General features: G+C 38.2%; 1 pseudogene; it reads left to right on the top strand.

Moving 5' to 3' along the window:
• The first annotated feature begins 204 nt into the window (after positions 1 to 204).
• Positions 205 to 14199, top strand: part of LOC132034485 (L10-interacting MYB domain-containing protein-like) — a 90573-nt pseudogene continuing 76578 nt past the window's right edge.

The following is a 14199-nucleotide window of genomic DNA, read 5'->3' as shown; positions in this document are numbered from 1 at the left end:
AAAATCGAAAGTATAACCTACATTCAAAATCCAAAAAAAAAAAAAAGTTTAACATAATACTTTTATGTCAAATTCCAACATTAGATAAGTAAGTTCCAAAGTAACTTAAGTAAATATAATTCAAAAGAAATTAAAAATATAAGAGCCCGTTTGGATTGACTTATAAGCTGGTCGTATAAGCCATTTTTAACTTTTTACGGTATTTGGCAAAATAAAAAAGTACTTAAAATAAGCCAAAAGCAAGAAGTTGGGGAACCCCAACATTATTTATTTATTTTGGCTTAAAATCCATTTTGAATTTACCAACGATTTTACTCTTTTATCCCTATTATTTTCTTCTAATTCCAGTATTACCCTCACTAGTAAAAACCCTAAACTATCGATCTTTCCCCTCTTTTCTGTGGTTCATCACCATAGCTCTTCCTCTTCTCTTCTTTCCTCTTCCTTTCCTTTATCTTTGCATCAATTCTTAGGAGATTTCACTTCTATCAGCTTGTGGTAAGCTCTTCTCCATCAATTTCTCTACGATTTCAGTGGTATATACATTATTCTTGTGCCTTTTACTTTTTTATTCTACTCTAAATCTCCAAATAGACGAGTGGTTGTAGTATTTGTTCAATTCCTATAAGTTCGGGCAAGAGTGAGCTGGTTCGATTTATTGTTAAGGTATCTTTATCACTTCTTAACTTCGTAAAAGAGGTCATAAGGACCGTTTTTAGTATGTTCATCATAACGGACTCACGAGACGGTGATTGGAAGCCACGAGTATGAGTTATTGGACTTGTTGTGGGATGTTTGTGTTGGTTATTGGGCTACGTTGTTGTATGATGTTGTTATGGATTTCAGAAGAAAGGAAGGAGGGGACAGACGCCATATTGTTGATTGTATTGCGAGCTTGTCGCTCGTCGTTGGTTTTTGTGTCTTCTTGTATTTGATATATTGTTAAAGTTCTTATTTTGTTAACAAGGTAGGTGACACTTTTGTATCTAGCCTTGTTCATAGTTTTAGTAAATCCTTTCTTCAGTTTCTTGACTTGTAAACAACAAAACTTGTTTAAAGTGAAAAAAAAATGTAAAAAACTAGTTGACACAAAGTTGAAAAAAGCATGTGTTTAAGAAGGAATGATCCAATAAATTGCCTTTTCTGAGTATAGAGCAGAGAAAATTGTGATTTGTGGCTATCTTGTTTTTATTTTGATCTACCACCCGATGTTGCGTTTATGAACTTTTTAGGTGCCATTTCAAGTATATCTATTATGGTTGTATTCTTGTTTCCCCCTTTTGAGACCGATTCACTACTATATATTATTGTCTTTCATCATAGTTAGACTATTTTTTTAGCCATAAATTATATGGGAAAGAAGAGCAACTTAAAGTTTTAAAGAGGCAGACATACTGAAGTTAATCGGGAAATCTCACCAAAGTTCAGTTCACATATAGAAGCACAGTCTTGGATACTTGGTAGTTTTAAAGCTTAAGACAGCATTCACACACCTAACATATGAGAATTTAAAGAAACCATTTGCCCATGTCGGGTGATAAGTTGGAAATTCGTTCACCACCAAGTGTTTAGTATATGAATTGCTAAAGTTCCCTAGGTCTCGAATAACTAAATTCTCCCAAGTATATTCTTTATTATTCGTGTACACTCTACTCTTCGTAGACCCCACTTATGGGATTACACTGGGTATGTTGTTGTTGTTGTGTATTCTATTTTATTCATTCAGATTATCTAAATTGTTTAGTGTATTGCTAAACATTCCATATATCATTTCCACTTTGTTCTTATAGTTCTATATCACAGTCCTTCTCTAAATGATGAGCTACCTAGAAAATTGCATCCCTAACATTTCTGTTACAAATAACAAAGGAGGATGAACTTTTTAGGTGTCATTTCAAGTATATCTGTTATGGTTGTATTCTTATGTCCCCCTTTTGGGACTGATTCACTACTCTACATTATTGTCTTTCATCATAGTTAGACTATTTTTTTTTTTTTGTTGTAACCCCCTGTGTTTGAGCTGAGAGATCTCCTCTAATTTTCTTTATTGTTACCATCCTTACTCCCTATCCTATTTATTTCATGTTCTTTTGTCCTCTTGTGCTGTAGTGCACTACTTTCATATGGTTACATAGGGAATGCAGATATGGAACAAAAGAAACTGAGAGTTAACATTACCATCTTTTGGTGTTCAGTATTCTTAGTTTTGTCCCTAGTAGATCTTTTCCTACTTATTATTTAGACCTTTAAATTTTTAATGATGTTTCGACGATACAACTTGATGTAGCCAACTTGTTATGTAGCTTAAAGTCTCAACATTTGTGTCTCCTTTCTTCAAATTATTTATACTCAATCATGCTAGAAACTAGTTTGGGACGAAGTAATGCTAAGTGGGATGATGCTGCCAACATTAAATTTATAGAGTTGTGAGAAATAGAGATTAGAAAATGTCATATACCACACACTCATTTAAATAAAGATGGATGGAGAAATGTTGTTGAAGAGTTCAATAACGAGAATGTAACGACCCGCCAGGTCTTTTTAGTAATTTCACCCAATTGTTTTTCTAAACAACTCTTCCTTTAGTCTTAATTTAATGCTTTTGACTTACGGGGATGGGTGGCATGGTTATCGAGGTAATCGGATTAGAATCGAAGTGAGAAATCTAAGTCTGAAATCCTTAAGTTTGACTTTGAGTGAAAAAATTGATCAATAGTTGACTTTTGGGTAAACACGTTCGGAATCGAATTATGATAGTTCTATTAGGTTCGGAATGTGATTTTTGACTTGGTAGGATAGTTGGTTCAGGTCCCGAGGCGTTTAGGTATGATTTGGGTCTTTGGTTTGGAAAGTTGAGTTTTGGTGTTTTGGAGTTGACCATATTCATCCCCGGGTCAAGACAACATCTTTTCGAAAATTCAAGTGCGTGTGCAATTTCGTAGCGTATTTTTTGATTGAAATGCATGTTTGGTTTGTGTCCATGGGTTTTTGAATGAGTTTCGAGGGTTGGATCGAGACTTAGTAAAAGCAAGATTTTTTTGTGTCTGGTGTCCTTATTCGCGATCGCGAGGGCATGCGTGTGGGGCAGGGGCGAGTAGCGGTTCATCGCGATCGCGATGAAGGGCCTCGAGATCGCGAAGGTCAATTCAATGTTGGGCAGGTTTAAACCCCAAATTCGAGCTTCCTTCTTCATACACCATTGTAAAAGCTATAGAGCTCGGTTTAAGGTGAATATCAAGTACTATTTGCAAGTTTCTAGGCCCTGGACCTTTATTTAAGTGATTACTAATGATTTCTCCAATTTATTTATGATTCTAATCATGACTCCTAAGTAGAAAATTGGGTGTTCATGATTCTGTTCTCTCACAAATGGTGAGGACACGTGCGGATATTGATAGAGACAAGGCACTGGAACCTACTGCTAGAGTTGTGTCATGTGGCAGGGGCCGAGATAGAGGCCATGGCAGGGGTAGACCCCGTGGAGCAGCACTAGCCAAAGGTCGGGCACCAATGGCCGGTCAGACTCGTGCTAGGTCACTGTCTCTCGAGCCGGAGATTGGGCATGAGATTAAGCATGAGAGCGGGTGATGTTCGGCCAAAAATGCATATATTTAGCTATTACTGCCTCGCATTTGAGTACTTTTAATTGTCTTTTGAGTGTTATTATATTGACTTATGCTTAATAATATAATTTTACTGTGTAGGAATAAAGTGGTGTGAAGATGAAGAGAGTTGGAGCAAAATTGAATGAAAAGTGTTAAAATTATAAAAGGGACAAAGAAGATGAAGACACAAGATAATGGCCTAATAGTTGGCTCATGATGAGCCCACGATTGATGAATTAAATTGTGAAAGAATAGAATGCAAAGGAAGGAAATTTGATGAAGTACCTACCTGAACAATTGAAGCATATACTACGCAAGGAAAGGAAAAGTTAGGCAGGAAGCACTTTGATATAGCAAAGAAACCAAATTGAAATTGGAAACAAAGAGAACACACCTGCCAGTGGCATCAGTAAGCGACACAGCAATATCACACACAATTACTATCTATGAAGTTTTCTAGGTTGTCTGAGCCATCTGCGCGACGCACAGGTGGCGCGAGCCAGCTAATTTTCTTAGTCCGAGTTGGAATTGGTTTTTAAAAGCCCAGGCCTGTTTCTATCCTATAAATACATATTTTTCAGGGTTTTTACAGAACGTTGGATCTAGAGAGAGCTTGGAGCCACCATGGAAGCCGTAGTTATAGGGTTTTACCTTCTCTTCTTTGTAATACTCGTTTTCACGTTCTTATTTGGATGATTTGTTGTTTTTCCTTCATATCTATGTGGAGCTAAACTCTTTAGTTCTAAGGTTTTGGCTCAAACATGAAAGTTGACGTTTGATTATCGTTTATATCTATTGGTTTTTCATCTTTGGGGTTATTTATTTATTCTTGGTCTTAATTGTTTGATTATTTGACGAAATAGTAGAACACTATCTGTGGCGTGTGAATTGAACTTGGGAAAGAGAATTTGCATGCGAAATAAGAATGAATAGAGCTTGTTCGAATAATCATTTCGCTAATGAGGATAGCAATATACCCTTTAGCCTTTCTTAGTTGAATACGGAGCATAAATGTGTTCTTGTTATTTTCTGATGACCATAGGAATATAGACGTTAGAGTAACATCTAAGGCTTGTGAGAAACTCGGTAGATAATCATAAAGCAATAATTAACCCATCAACTTGTAACCTAGGAAATAAAATAGATGTACGGTTAGAAGACTCAACTAGATTATTAGTGGCCATAGCCCTAGATTTATCTCTTCTCCGATAAAAATCTGCTCTTTCTTGGTTAAAGTTCATTATTTGCTTTCTTTTATTTTTAGTTAGTTTATAAATATAACTTTAGATTTTATTTCTTGTTTAGATAATTGGCATTAGTTTAATTTATTAAATAGTTAATCATAAGTCCCTGTGGGTACAATATCTGGACTTTAATCCTATATTACTTGTACGACCGCGTATACTTACGTGTGCGTTTGGGAGCAATAAAATTTTGGTGCCGTTTCCGGGGACTTAGAAATTAATTGTTTATCTAGATTAGACTTTTCTTTTTGTCTATTCAAGTTATTTATTTATTTATTTATTTTTATTCTTAGTTTAATATTTTGATTTTCTTTCTTGACATGACATCTTGGAATAAAAATTGATCGAATATTGGTTGTTCCTATTTTGGTGATCATTGCTCTTATTCCCCATCCCCGAGCCCCTATTATGATTCTCTTCTTGTTTGTGATGTTGGTAGGAGTAATGAAGTGGAGGATGCGGAAAGTCTTGCTTGGATTAGCATTATGATAAGATAAATGGCGGAGCACAACACATTAATAAGAGAGCAAACCACAGAACTAAAGAAAGCCATGTGAGGATTAGTGCCAAACTCACAGAGATACAGGTTGACACTGAAACTTGTAATGATCTGCAAGTTATAGGCTTAGCCAATACCCAAGAAAAACTTCAAATAGAAGAAAAGAGTGAGTTCCTGCAAGGAGATAGCTTTGAAGAAGTAGAGATAGTGAGCCAATCTTGGCTAATGCAACAAGCTCAACAAATGAAATTTCATGAGTTTCTCTGTGATGGTCTTACGGACATGGTGATACAATTGATAGAAGACATGAGATAGACCAATTTGGCTCAGATATCCACAACCTGCAGGCTTAATTGAATAAAAAGGTTGAGGCGTATGATGCCCAACTACATATTATCATGGATACTGGCAAATTTTAGAGCAGAAAGAGGAATTCCAACCATTCGACCAGAATATTGTTGATGAGGCCCAGGTTGAGGGAGTATACATTAGTAAGGATGTAAACAATAATGCAGATTTGGAGTTGGGGCTTGTTGGTCCTAGTTCTAAACATTTTTCTACATTATGTTTGGTTAGCGACATGGAAATCGGGCCTTGCAAGCCCTTGGAGAGGTGTATAAATGAGGAACAAGAGCCTTACATCCTGAAATTGGCCACACCGACATTCCCCACTTAAGGGCCAAGAAGTACAAAATGCAACACCTATTTCTTGGTTCCTTTATTTTCACACCACTGCCTCATAAGCGTGATAGAAAACATGAAGTAAAATTAGGGGTACAATTCATAAGTTTGAGGTAGAGGAAAATACTGATCCACGTCGTACCGCGACGTTAACTAAGGCCCTTATTGGGAGGCAAACCAACTTTTATTTTATTTTATTTCATTTTTTTTATTGTGTTACAATTTATTTTGTTTTTGTTTTGCAGATTAGAGGTAGTCTGAGTACCCAAAGTTGAAAGCTGAGGAGGATGTTTGGGCTTAAGAGTAGGATCGTTCTGACCCTTGATGTTAAGGATTATACTGCTAGCTAGGCCCTAGAGGGTCTCACGCAGTATTTCTCACCCTTACTTTAATTTTTTCTCTGCTATACATGCATTGAGGACAACACATATTTTTAAGTGTGGGGTGGGTAACTTTCGATACGTTCAGGTCAAGGATGATTATTCCATAGGAATTTTATTTTATTTCTTAGACTTATATATATAAAACTAACAAAAATTCAAAAAGATTTTTTTTCTTTGTTCGTTCTTTTATTTTTCTATTATAGCTTATTTGTCCTCATTAGCGGCATAGATCATGCACCCCTTGGATTTTCATATGGCCTCGATTCTTTCCCGAGGGGGTGCCTTTGAACCTGGTAATATTTTTTAATTTTTAGGATTAGTTTTTTTTAGGAGTAGTAAAAGAGGGAGAACAAAGACCTTGTGACTTGTTTGATACTAGCATATTTAGACCTGAGCTTGAATAGTACTTTCCTGTGAGTGCTTGAGTAATGAAAAAATAACAGACTTTCTGACACCTAGGCTCCTGATTGTGACTTTGTATATAGCTTATTCTTATTTTGTAGTTTACTATGACCCTATCTGTTATAGTGTAGAATTGATATATCTTGATTGATACTTGTGCCATGTGTGGTGAGGATTTTCTACATTTATTCCATGTTTTGCATCTTAGTCTAGAACTTGCCCTGCATGTTATTGAAGTGAAATAAAAAGTGTTGCTTTGTTTAGAAGATGATAATAGACTTTCTTTGATATGTCTTGTAAATTTTTAGCCTTCTCAAATATTGGACCACTAGTTACCCCTTTGAGCCCGTAGCCTTTTGTTTGTGAACCGTATTTTGGCCTTGATCCTTTTGTTTGAATCTCTAGTTTTTGCACCCTGCTTCCTTGAGCACTGTAGCTTAGACTGTGATATAATTATTAAATCTAAAAAAAGAGGATGGTCAAGTGAAAAATGGTGACCAATGATAGCTGCAAAGTGAAGAAAAGAGCCTCTTAGAAAGAATGTGCCATGAAAACAAATTGACAAAAATTGCTTGAAAATAATAATAATTGAATTGTTCTTGATATGATGAGAATTAATAGTAAAGATAATTGATGAAGAGAGGGCTGGAAAATAAAGTTAAGAGATGAAGATAATGGGTGACAAAGTCTAAAAGTGCAAGGTGCTTAGGGAAGTATAAGTCACTACTTTATAGTTTTCCTACCTGTCTCATAGCCAACATTACCACCCGTTAAAGTCCTATTTGATTCGATTCGAGCAGACTTAATTAGTGGAGATGTACATAATGTCTATGGTTCTTTGGGTATACATGTGAATTTCTTCGTGAATGCGAGAGTTGTGCTTTGATGCTAAGTCCTTAAATTGCAGTCAATTCTTTGATTTAAGTGTGTGAACTATTTATTCGTGTGACGGCACTTGTTTCATGATAGATAGGTGTCACGACCCAATTTGGCTAAGCCGTGCGGGCACTTACCTTTCCCACCTCGGTAAGCGTACCCTCAACCCAACGATCATAAAGACGTAAATAAATAAATCAAATAAGCGGAAGAGAATAAATCACGTAAATCAGATGATAATAATTTAGAAAAACTGCGGAAATAAGGAAATACACCCAGGGTCTGGTCTAATCCATATAAGAGCATTTAACTAGAATCTATAAGTCTGGAATTATCTATAATACATCAAAGTCTGAATATGTCTCAAAATAGCAATTAAGACATAAATGAAAGAAGAATCTTCAAGGCGGCGGACGTCCTCGAGCTCACGCTGTAGACTCTAAACAGCAACTCTCGGAACGGCTATTAGCCACTAGAAACAGAGGTCAATCACACATGGAATTCTGCATTCATAAAAGAATGCAGCAAGTGCAGGTCAGTAAAAATAAGAAGTACTGGTAGGTATCATAGGCCGACTAAGACTAGTTGGCATATAAAAGACAATAAGGTAAAAGAAAACAAGCAAACCATAGAGTAAAAGTCATGCTCAGAAGAAATTGACTCACAAGATCAATGCCTTAATGTAACATATAGCTGATATGCCGGGAATTACAGCACATTTGACGTCTTTTTACTAGGAGTTTTACTTGTTTTTAAGTGTTTTTATATCGATTCTTATGTTATTTTGATGTTTTGAAGGGTTAGTTGACTAAGGAACGAAAATGAAGAAAATCGCTGAAAATGGACAACTTGGAGCTAAAGGACAGTCCGTAACATGTGCTACGGACCGTAGCGTGGATCCAGAACATTAGCGGAAATTCCAGTAAGATGCTTATGGATGTCCAACGTTACGACTTAGAAGGACGGTCCGTAACGCATCGTTACGGGTCGTAACGTGGAGCGTAATGCATGGCAAGAAGATATTCACTGAAGACTTGAGGCTGAGATCCGCTGGGTGATACAGTCGAAGGAAGCCGTAATGGTTGACCTAATATCAAGATGACAAAGGACGGAAGAAAGGACGGACCATAACACGCGTTGCGGTCCGTCACGATGCCGCGAAGGGTGTTTTTATCCAGAATTGTGGCCCGTTTTTGGGTCCTATAAATAGTTTCTTCTAGGTTTTTTAGCCATTATTCACTCATTGTAGAGCATTAACTCTTAGCATTTGATATTTGTGAAGTTGTTGGAGCATTTAAGGCCTCAACTTCATCCTTAGTTCACATTTATTACCATTTTAAGTACATTATGTCTTCTTTTAAGCTTTCTTTGTTGAACAAAAGTATGAGTAGCTAATTCTAATTCTAAGGTTGTGGACCCTATGATGGGCATTATGTGAATGGGTTTCTACTATTGATATATGCATAATGGTTGTTGGTGTTTATTCAATCTTTGTGTTTTAGTGTTGGGTAATGATGGCAAGCATTAGCCTAAGCCATTATTCTAACTTTTCTTGGGAAAGTGAGTTAGAATTGGTAAGATTGAATAACAATAACTCAGGGCATTAACTCTCATTTAATAGACTAACTTAGGGATAAGAACAAGTCTAATTGGCATTATTGATCGTTCTTCAATATCAACTCTTTTGTAATTAGGAAAACCATAAAAAGGAAATACGGCCTAACTGTTGGGAAACATTAGGAAGTCTTTAAGAGATCAAGTGCAAATCCTTAGAACAACCATTAGAAGTATATCACATTGAAACTTGAAGAATAATATCTAATCAAAACGGGGAACGCAACCTTAGTCTCTCTCGCGCGTTAATTACAATTCAAGTCATAGTGCTAGTTTATATTACAAAATAATTATTCCAAACTATTCGGAATAGAATTAAAGCCTTTAAAGACCAGTATCACATACAATTAGTACCCTTTTCTATCCATATTCCCTGTGGGTTAATATATTTGACAATGTCCGCTTTACGCCGCTAATAGGTGTAATTTGAGCATATCAAATTTTGGCGCCGTTGCCGGGGACCGAACCGGGGTCACTCGCGTGACAGGCGGGAATACTTAATGTTCATCGTCAATTGCTTGAGTTGATCATAAAATCTCAAACACTTTTCATCCTCTGTTTTCCTCACAAGCCTTTGAGGAAAAGGCAGTGAAGATTTAAACAATTGAGTCAAAGGGCGAAGAGCTCCAGAAAGTTTTGCCTTCCCCTTTTCATTTTTCCCTCCTCGTGCCTTAGTATTCTCAAAACTCTGCTCATCTTCATCTATAATAGGGATTTCCCCCTCTATTTCATCTTCCATAATAATATCATACACATTAAGTTGTGTCTCTTCTTCAACATTCGGCTCAAGATCAATCACCCTTTTATCAGCACCTTGGAGTATTTTTCCACTTCGGGTGCTAATAGCAGCTACATGCTCCACAGAGTTTACCCCACTACCTTTCGAATTTGGAATTGTATCACTTGGTAGGTGTCCACGTTGAGGAGTATGCACTTCTCTTGAAAGGTCTCTGAATTGTGATTCAAGCTTCTGGATGGCAGCTGAATGAGATAGTTGAACCTCAGACATTCCCTTTATTGTATTTTCAGTCCTGTCCTGGTTTATTAGCATTTTCTGCATCATGCTCTTCAGCTCAGCAGAATTATTAGCAGCATTGCTAGTAGAGTTGCTAGCTGAATAGTCTCTCCATTGCTGAGAATTTGATGATTGCCCCTTTGGTGGAATTGGTGTTGAGGTTTCTGCCATGGGTGATGTCCTGGACCTTGATAATTTTGCCTCTGATAACCCCCTTGGGAGTTGTTGACATAATTGGCATCTTCATAATGTTGTTTCCCCTCTTGGTACATCCTCTCAATGATTTGATACATCCCTGCTCGAGTAGGTGGTATCTCCTCAATAGCATTTACACCCTTTGCATCCTTTTCTGCCAATTTCTTGGATAATAGATCCACCGTAGTTTTCAATTGAGCAAAGGCATGATCTCTCTCATGGTTCTCCTTTGCAACAGCGGCTAGTGATGGACTACTATAGGACAAACTCTCGTTATCATTTGAATGCCATGCTTGATTGTGGGTGGTGAGCTTATCGAGCAAATAGGTGATGTTGACAAATGACTTGTCCATGAAGCATCCACCGGCTGCAGTATTTACAGCAATCTGATTCATTGTATCTAACCCCTTGTAGAACTTCTCTGTAAGAATATTATCCGAAAACCCGTGAGTTGGAGACTAAGTTAGATAGTACTTGAACCTCTCCCATGCAGAATATAATTGTTCCCCCGGGAGCTATTTGAACTCAAAGATCTTATCTCGAAGTTCAGCCTTTTTGTTCGGTTGAAACCACTTCTTCAAAAATACATTGGCTAGCTCGCTCCAGGTGTGAATAGAATTGCTGGGCAGCTTTTCATACCATTCCCCTGCTTTTCCAGCCAATGAATATTTGAAGACCCGTAACCGAAGTGCATCAGAAGAAACAACACCTTGGGATTGTTGAGAGCATACGTGCAGGAAGTTCTTCAAATGTCAAAGTGGAAAATCCTCCGAAGAATTTCAAAAATAACCTTCAAGTTTCAACAGCTGATAGATAGAGCTATCGATTTTGAAAGTGGCACTTTCGGTCCTAGGAGGGACCACAACAGGAGCATAATCAGCTTCATTCATGAATTCCACAAATATATTCTCTTCCTCCTCCTCTTCCGGTGGTGGTGGTTTTACCTGAAGCCCGCCTTGGTTTCCTTGATTTTGATTGTGTCTTCCTGCCATTTTTACCTGGTTCACCAAAAACCGCAAACAAGGTGCGATGGAATAGAAAAAGCTTAAAGAAAAGTATACAACAATCAGTAATTTTAAAACCGTATTCCCCGGCAGCGGCGCCAAAGTTAACGGCCACCACGAGGATTTGGAAAAGCACCCTCACACCTGAGGCAAAGTTTTGGTGGCATGTTGTTCAGCTCCGGATCCATCCTACACAGACAGATAATTACTTGACCCCGGACCGATCAGTGCTTGTGGCTGCCCTTATGTTAAAGTATAAGGTCAACATCGGGAGAGTGATAGTCGCAGATATCCAGAAGCGAGCCCCACAGCCAGCCACTTCCCTAGTTTATCCATCTTTGCTCACTTTCTTATGCTTGAGAGCAGAAATACAGCCCCTCCCCCTTATCGTTCACAGTTTGACAGCCAAGTGCATCTATGACATCACTAAGAGCCGAGATGAGATGTTGGGCCAGGGTACAATGTCATCTACCTCTTCTTCTGATGTGCCTAAGGAGCCAACAGGGTCAGATGTTTTGCCATTGGCTATTATGGTCTTTGAGGCTGCGACGCGGTTCACCCACACCCCGATGCTCCACCCATCGACTCCACTCCACAGCCCATGCCAGCTTCAGCTCCGCCTACTTCGGGTGGTCCCACCTCTTCTACTGGAGCTGGTCCGGCACCGGCTCAGCCCATACCGGGAGTTCCACCAGAGCTTGCGAGGAAGATGATTTTCAACAGAGAAAATTTTGGGGCAGTGGTCCTGCAAGCAGATAGAACAGACAGGCAAGTCAAGCAGATTATAATAGAGCCAAAATTGTATACCAAAAAGCCTATTGATGCAGCATTGAAGCCGATCAAAGAGAAGATTGCTGATGACCATCTACTGATCCACTCCCGAATTGATGGCATTGAAGGAAGAATAACAGAGTTGAGTAAGACACACCCCCACTGTGGAGTTGGGAATAGTTCGGAGTGAGTTACGAACACTAAAAGATGATGTGCAAAAATTGAAGGCACATGAAGTGGCGGCTGTGACGGACCAGATTTCGAAAGTGCAACCAGAGTTGGCACAGAGCTTGTATCAGTCGGTTGAGAGTTGACTAGCAAATGATGATATTCAAGAAGAGGTCGATGAGGAGCATGAGGCAGAGTTGGCGGAGGATACCCACTCCCCGGCTAAGGGGAAGCGCAAGAGAGTCGAGAATGAGGACGCAAACCTCGATACCATTCTCAAGACTATTGATCCATTTGATGCCATGCGACTCAAAATGAGAAAGATGAGCGGCAAACACTGAAGAAGATCAGACGTGAGTCCCGGTTGAGTTCTAACACCACCGGAGCAACTTCTAGCTTAGCCCATCCCATTCAGCCGGCTCACCCTACTTCTGCTCTATAGACTGAGCCAGGGCATGCTATTGATGGCGAGCCTGATACGGCAACTACTACTGAGCGCACCACCATTGCACCTACTTCAGAGCTTATCCAGCCTCATAATGATGCAGCAGATCACAGCGCCTAGTATGCTTCAGGGAGGCCCTACATTCTGTTTTTGATTATATAGATGCATTGGGGACAATGCATGTTTCTAAGTTGGGGGTGTAGGGTATTGTTTTGGTCTGAAGATTGTTTTTGTTTTTAAATTGTGATATTAAGTATGTTTTTAGGACCCTCCTCAAATGTGTTCTTTGCCATGTGTTCTTTTCCCGAGGGGTTTTATTTATGTTGAACCTGGCATGTTTAGGCTGTTTAGTTAAAGTAAAGTAAGGATAACTTAAGTGGTGGTGGTTCGTGGTTTATAGCATATGTAAAAGTGTTTTACAAGTTAATGATGTCTCTCCAAAAATCTTGTGATGTATATCAATAATGCGTTATTTATATTAATATGTATGGTTGGTTTAATGATATTGCAAATACAACGTAACCATGTGTGTGTAATATTCAAACGAAAGTCAAGTCAGAGTAGCGAAACAATCCTTATTCCATTGTGTTGTGAGTTCTTAGTATCCATTTGTTTATGATGCTTGTAATCTAGAACTTGCCCGGTTAGTTGTGTTTGAATTCTAAGAAAAGCTTGGTTGTGAAATGATCTTAGGCTTTCTTTGTATTGATTTCAAAGCCTGTTTATCTTAACTGAGCCTAACCTGTACAGAAAATGATCCCTAATCTCCCATGTCGAGCCTATAGACTTTTTCTTTGATTAGCTGTTAACTAACCTCTATCCCTTCTTTGAATAATCCCATTTGGCACCAAGTCCCTCCTTGACAATAAGAATGATAAAAGAGGCTAAAAGCCTAAGTTGGGGGTGATGAGTGTAAGATGAGGAGAATGAGGCTATCCCTTCTTTGAATAATTCCATTTGGCACCAAGTCCCTCCTTGACATTAAGAATGATAAAAGAGGCTAAAAGCCTAAGTTGGGGGAATTCGTGAGTAATGCAGTGCATGATTCGGTGTAGTTAGAATAGTGATATAAAAAAATAAAAAAATGAAAATTTATATATATTTTTCTAAAAATGTTTCTCAAAAAGAAGTTAATAAGTTGTAAATAAATCCACGCCGGAACTGTAGGGTCAACAATAAAAGGAAGAAAGGTGAATGAAGTCAAGTGTAGTGTCAAGGAGGGTGAGTCACTATTATCCAAATATTTATCCTACCCGTACCTAAGCCTACATTACAAGCCAAAAAAGTCCTAGTGTGA

This window comes from Lycium ferocissimum, chromosome 2 (assembly GCF_029784015.1).
Source record: "Lycium ferocissimum isolate CSIRO_LF1 chromosome 2, AGI_CSIRO_Lferr_CH_V1, whole genome shotgun sequence".
In the NCBI taxonomy this organism is placed as follows: domain Eukaryota; kingdom Viridiplantae; phylum Streptophyta; class Magnoliopsida; order Solanales; family Solanaceae; genus Lycium; species Lycium ferocissimum.
The sequence above is the reverse complement of the archived record's forward strand: the minus strand, read 5'-3'. Positions and strand labels throughout refer to the sequence as shown.